Raw genomic sequence first — 7332 nt, 5'->3', positions numbered from 1 at the left:
TCCTACAGCTCATAAAGCAATCTTGGCAATGTCACCCATTTACCATGAAGAACAGAGAATTTAACGTGTAGCTTTCAAGGGACAAAGAACGGGGACAATTAGTTCACTTGGTGAAATGTGCACTGAACTCCTGAACTACGTATAATAGTAATAATAATTAATAATAATAATCTGGAATAATAATAATATTATTATCATTACGTAGTAGAGATTTAAAAGAAAATTAGCGTCAATGTAACGCGATGGGGGAGGGAGGAAGGAAAGAATGGCCGCATTTCAGTCTAAAATATAGCTTTGCTGAGGATAAGAGACCTTTGGTAGGAACAATATTGATGTTCAATTTCTGTCAATATTTCCACTGCACAGATGTTCCCTCTCCTACACCGGGGATAAATAAGCGATAATAATATACTGTGCATTTGATATTACACCTTTCTTTAAGAGGACATCTCAAAGCACGTCACAAGGTTTACTGTAAAGTGAAGTGACACTGGAAGAAACTCCTTTCACTTTTCAAATAATTGTCATATGATCTTTTACATTCGACTGCACAGGTAGACAGAAGGACCTCAGTTTAACGTCTCATCCGAAAGATCAACAATTGCACTGCATTGAAATGTCAGCCTATTTAAAGTCATGATGTGGGGCTTGAACCCACGACCTATATCTTGAAACGAGCCCTGTAGCTCAGTGGTTAGAGCACTCGCCTCGGAACGGACCTGGGTTTGATTCCCGAGCAGGGCCAAACATTGGGCAAGTTTCCTTACTCCACACGCCTCTGTTTACCTCGCAGTCAGTAGGAACCCGGTTGTTAGTCGATTGGTTGATCGCTTTTCAGGGGGTAATAATCCCTTCAAAATAATAATAATAATTTGGTCACTTAATCCACGACTGTTTGTGGGACGCCGCTGTGCGCAATTGGCTTTCGTGTTTCATCCACAAAATATACAGTCAATTCACTTTACAGTGTATCCTGCGAAGCGCTTTGGGACGTCTCGAAGAGGTGATGAGGTGCTGTATCAAATGCATTATTATTATTATTATTATTATTAAAAACGACGCCACCACCCTGGGTGCGCTCTTTCGTGATGGAGAAAAAAAACGCTTCTGTGGCGATTTTAGTATTTTAATATTATAACCCCAACAGGACCGGGACATCTTACGTCCATGAGGTTGTCTCATTTGTGGAATGCACTAAGCGTGCATGCTTTGTGTAAACACCCGCTTACATAACACTTTGTGTATTTGGGCAATAATGGTGATTGTCATTGAGGCCAAGCAAAGCCCCATTGAACAATCAAACAACTCACTCAACATTAACCCAGTCCAAAATGCTGACTGCCACTTTCGAAATCACAATTAATGTTGGCCTCCTGATTCCAGTAGCTGCAAAGCATGGTGCACTAAATTCCCTGACATTTCATTATGTACACCAGGCAATCCGTCCGTAATCCTACTTACGGAAAATAGCAGTGGGTGTTTAAAAGAGAGAGAGAAAAAAATTATTTTGCTTTCCATTCAGTTTCACGTAGCTTGACTGGGATTTTCTAGGTTTAATATTATGTTTATATACTTTAGTCCATGGATCAGCATTTATACGAAAAACATTCAGAACATTTTGTTAAACTAAGTGAGCTCTGGATATGTGGATTATCTGTTGCTGATGTTATACAAATGGTATGCTGTTATATTTTAGTTCTTCGGCTACTGTTACCAACTCTGTTAGGATTAAGGTTATGCTTTTAGGGTTTCTCAACTCCTCATTAGCAACAACTGTGACTTGCATCTTTTTAGCACTCGTCACTTGAATGAATGTCTTATTAACTTGTCACGTAGGATGAACTGCGTGTAGAATGAATGGCTCATTAATTCTTGGAGTTGCATGGGATAATGTCACATTAACTCTTTATGTAGGATGGCTGTTGTTTGCATGTATATCATCTGGTTAATATGTACTGGTTGCACGTATATTGATACTGTATATGCATATCAGTGGGGGAGATTGTGTGCTCCAGCCCTGGCAAACGGAGACTATGCTTCTCTATGAATTTCAACGAAGACTCGAAAGCACAGAAGACTCTGAAGCACCACAGAGTTTCTGTACTTACCGGACTCTGAACCAACATGGCGTGTTGTGGTGTGAGATGAGGCTGACTTATGGAAGGTGATGAAATCCTTGTCAGAATCATAAATTGTCATAACTATAAAGGCAAACAGAAGAGCGTCAGAATATAGACCGGACAGTGAACGTCTCTGGAATGCAAAATAATAGTTCTCGAAAGCTCATATTCTCTGGGTACCTTTGTCTTACACAAGACATCCCAACTCGCGTGCCTACGGTCACCTTCCCCTCTCCCCCCTCGGCTCAGAGTCCCGCTCCGCCACCGTCAAGCGCTCTGGGACGCTATCCGGCTTGAGGGGGCGTTGTACCAATGCAAGTTGCTGTGTGCATTAATAAAGGAAAACTACAAATTCAAAGAACGTTTCTCCTGCCTGTCAACATATTTTCGCTCAAAATAACATACTACGCCAACAATTTACAGTGTATCATATAAATCTATCAGATGCTTCTCAGTGGATTTAAGACACCGACTAATTTAATGTCAGGGAACTCGCATGATTAAACCTAGAACAGGAGTTTTGATCTCATGGCTTTGACTAAACCAGTGAATTGGATTGTTGTCTTGTATATTACAGAAAGCAATCCATTAACCTTGTACTTCACAAAAGACGGGAATAGAAATGACATTATATTCAATAAGAACAATTTATGGAAGTTATATATTGCTGGCAGCCCCTGCTAACATTTTACTTGCGTACAATGATGCTATTGCACATTTACTCCCAAATGCTCTTTGTTATTTTTTGCAGTAATGTAGTTTACTGCCACAGTATTTGCATTGTCTCCATCCATAACGTTAAGAGTGTGTCATATTGATTAAAATTACAATTAACAGCAATTTAAAGGACAGTTTTAGTAAGCAAGATTAGGACACTTAATAGTGTGCGAGTCAAATTGGAAGTAGAATTAATACCTTATTTGATGCTCGTTCGTAGATGTCACATTATTTTTGTCCAAGTATGAATCTACCGTAAGACACCCCCCCCCCCAATAAGCACCACAGCTGATGTATTATAGTTATTTTAAGAAATGGTTGATCTTTTTTTAAAATGAGATTTCCTGACACCCTGTTGCTAACAGATCACTCCATTTATTTTAGGTGGCTTCTCGGATGTACGCCCGACTATTGTGAGGTGATATAAGGTGTCAGCCTGGCTCACTTGATAGCCCTCTTGCCTCTTGAGTTAGAAGGTGGTGGGTTCAAGCCCATGTTGAGACGTTGAGCTCAGAGTCTAGGGTAACACTGCAATGCAGTGCTGGGGAAAGTGCTGCATTGTTGGAGGTACCTCCCTTCAGATGAGATGTTAAACCAAGGGCCAGCTTGTCTGTTTAACTGGACGCTAAACAGATATTATTTGAAAACTGGTGTCCTTGCCCAACAGTCCTTCACATAAAATAGGACATGCCACTCTGTGGGCCGTTGATGTGTGCAAATTGGCTACAAATACACAGTTTACATAAAACTATGCGAACAGCTTTGGACGTTATAGGCACAGTATTAATTATTATTATTATTATGCTGTGAAGGAGATGCCGGAATCTATTTTACAGACACTTTTAAAAAGGCTTCTGCTTGCCAAGTCTCAATAAAAGAGTTTATTGTCGGGTATCTTTGTCCAACGATTTCAAGCAACAGCAACAACATTACATTTGTAAAGCGCCTTTCACATCGGGAGGATATTCCCAAGCACTGAACAGTCAGGACCAACACTCGGAAATTGTTGGTGTTTTGTTTCAGGATCACCCTTTCTTCCTATAATTGCGGGGTCAGTGTAAGCAGTTCTTTCTCATTGATACGTGTAATTAATTGCAGTAACTTTAGCTTTACACGTTAATTTCTGGGGCTTTACCCCTTATTTGCTATAAATCACACCTGTTGACAAAGATTAAGTGGTCTGCAATGGTTGTTAAATTGATAAATTACTATAATTTTATTTAATTTGCGGCAATAGTATCCAACCAGCAACGAATTTACCAACGTGAACAATAACGTAGTAAATTGCACATCCACATCCACCCTTGATGATGGGGGGGTTGGGGGGGGGGAGAGAGCTGATGGTGGGGTGGGGAGGGGAACTGATGGTGGGGGAAGCTGATGGGGGGGTGGGGGGAAGTGCCGGGAAAATGCAGTCAAAACGATAGGTCTTAAGGTGGGGGTTGAAGATGTAAGGGGAGGGATTAAGGATGGAGTTTCCAGAGAGTGGGGGCAGAAGGAGCAAAAGTTTGCTCACTTTACCGTGGGGCAGATTGGACAAGAGACATGAAGCAGGACTGGGTTTGCTGCGGGGAGGGCGTGACTGGGCAGACATGCCACGGGAGATCGCAGGTATTCGGATGGGGAGAGAATATGATCCAGTGCGGGATGGGGAGCCAGGTTGCCGAGCGAGGATGGTGATGACGGGCTCAAAGAGTCTGGTGCAAGAGGGGACACAGTGGATAGTTCTGCACCTGGTGTAGGAGGGAGTTGGGGAGTCCCAACGATTAGAGATTTAGAATAATTGAGTGTGGGGAAGATGGTTAGAGGCAGGCAACGGGCCTCCAGATGCCACTTGGAGAGCAATGACTCCTGAGCATCGAGAAGACTCCCATCGTAACCAACACCTGGATAATACCTAAGAAAACAGGCAGCCGGGGACGAAAACTGAATCTCTGAAGACGATCGTTGCCTCTGATCCTCGTCCTCAACAAGCAGAACTTCGTAACAATTGTTGGTTGGCAGGACACAACTTTTGAACAAAGGCAAAGCAAAAAAAAAAAACTTTCTTTTTTCCTCTTTCATATAAATTCCACGATTTACCATTTTGGAGCACAATCTGCTCAGCCAGTACCAATGTTAGAGAGAAGCGGCTGCCGGCGACCGTAATTTACATCCTTTTCATCTACCGAGCACCGTTTCTGAATAGCCTGAGACTGATTCATGCAGCAATAGGAGAGTTCTTCGTTGCCATACTTCAGATGGAGCATTAAACCTTAGCTCCGTCCGCCTGCTCTTCATGTGAATATTGATGATTTCTTGTTTGAAAAAGAGGAGGGAGTTTTCCTTGGTCTCCAGGCCAAGAAACCTCTAATTGATCACCCGGAAAGTATAGAAAAGCTGAATCTCTGTACTTTAAAGCGAAGGCTGTTGAGAGGAAATCGTACTTTGATAAATAAAATATGAAACATTCTGCAGTGCAGTTGACACTGCGGATCTGATTGGTATTGCACTCTTGTAGGATTTTGAAAGGATCAATGAAACAATTTGATATGGGATTCGCTTTTTTCACTGTGAGCTCTCTCTCTCTCTCTCCAAAGGCCCTCAATTCCTTTCCTCATAGTCAGAAATTCTTTACAACATAGGAACAGGGGAACAGGAGGAGGCCATTCAGCCCCTCGAGCCGTTCAATAAGATCATGGCTGATCTGTACCTCCAATAGGTTTTGTGAAGTGCTTTGAGACATCTCAATGATGTGATAAGGCGCTATATCCAATCCAAGGATTAGTATTATTATCATTCTTATTAAAGACCCGCAGAATAATCCATTCACATTTTTTGAACAACAATAATAATAATTTGATCACTCAATCCACGACTGTTTGTGGGACACCTCTGTGTGCAATTGGCTGCCGCATTTCGCCCACGAAAATATACTGACAGTATGTTTTGTGAAACGCTTTGAGACGTCTCGAAGACGAGATAAGACGCTATATCAAATGCAAGGATTATTACGATTACTGTTTCCAAAATTCTGCACTGAAGATAAGGATCAGATTGTGAGGAATGTTTGGGTTGTTAATTGCTCTTTGCCTTTAAAAACAAGGCATTTCCAGAAATACACAAGTACGCAGGTCACTGTTTTTACATGTTTTTACATAGAGACATAGGAATGTACAGTCACAGGAGAGACTATTGGTCCAGTCCCAAACCATGGCGGTATTTTTGTTAGCTTTATTACAGTTTGAAATGAAAATGACTCCTTGTTCTGTGATCAGCTGTAATAATCTAGATAGTTTATGCAGTTCACGCTTCTGAATCGTGTATTTATTTGAACAGAACAGAAATTTCCTTTCTTAGCAAAGCACAGGACTTAAAGTCACCTATTCCAGTTTCCGAATTATTTATGTAAGCCTCTAGGATTGCAGCCAGTATTTTGGCTGGTGAACTGGAGCTGGCTTTATATTTGTTTGGATTTGTTTTTGCCCTTCTGTTAAATTATTTTTTTTAAAAAAGATCAAACAAAACTAAAATTTCTCACCTATTGAGTTCGAAACGAATAGTAGTCCATTGGTGTTGATGGGCTTTAAGGAACACAGTAAGCTGCACAAATGTGAAAATAATGTATTGCATTAATCCTGCTGTGCCACAGGGTTGGAAGATTTAAGGTAGAATTTACACTCAGGCTTCCCAGACAGTGAGCTGCTGTGCTCAGCTTAACTCGTCGGATGGATGGCAAAGTGCACGAGTTTGGCATAAACAGAATGTGGAGCTTGGGGAGGAAGTGAGAACATTATATTGCCTCCATATTCCCCAAACTGAGCCAGCCAAGGAGTTTTTTTCTTACCCAGAGGATAATTGGCAGGTGGAACAGGTTGCCAAGAAGTGGGGGTCGAAGCCAGGATGCTGGACTCATTTAAGAAACTGCTTGATGCTGCAATGGGAAGACAGTAAGTAAGGTGGGTATTCTTGAAAGATGAGCTCAAAAGGGTCAAGGGGTTTTCTTCCATCTTGTGATCCCGTCATCGGTGGAAGTCTTGGCCATGGTAATGGTATTTTTTTCTGCTCGCAAGTGAAGGTCAGAGACCCACAACCCACAAGATGAAATCACACGATGAAGCTATGGGGGGGGGGGGCGAGAGAGTAGGGGGGTCCGGGGGGGTGGGTAGGTTGTCAAATAAGTGTCAGTACATTTAAATGTTAGGAAAGGTCAGGTTTTGGATGAGTCACTGAGGTTTTGAAGACCAGTATTGTATTGAGGAAAGATTGGCTACAGCTGCGTTGAGCACTTAACTGTTCCACACAGCCCTGAAGTTGTATTCAATTTCTTTCAGTTTGGACGGATCAGGCCGAGAGCTTATTCCACTGTGTCCTTCTAAAGTTTCTGCCAGCGGTGGTGAAATTTGCAGCATTTCGTAACACTTTCAATCTGATAATTATCGGCAATGAGCAGTTTTTTTTAAAAAAAAGCGTCCCAACTTTCCCCAAGCATGTCAGCAACACCGACAACAACCTA

The sequence above is a fragment of the Callorhinchus milii genome, unplaced genomic scaffold (genome assembly GCF_018977255.1).
Source record: "Callorhinchus milii isolate IMCB2004 unplaced genomic scaffold, IMCB_Cmil_1.0 Scaffold3, whole genome shotgun sequence".
In the NCBI taxonomy this organism is placed as follows: Eukaryota; Metazoa; Chordata; class Chondrichthyes; order Chimaeriformes; family Callorhinchidae; genus Callorhinchus; species Callorhinchus milii.
This window is presented reverse-complemented; position numbering follows the sequence as displayed.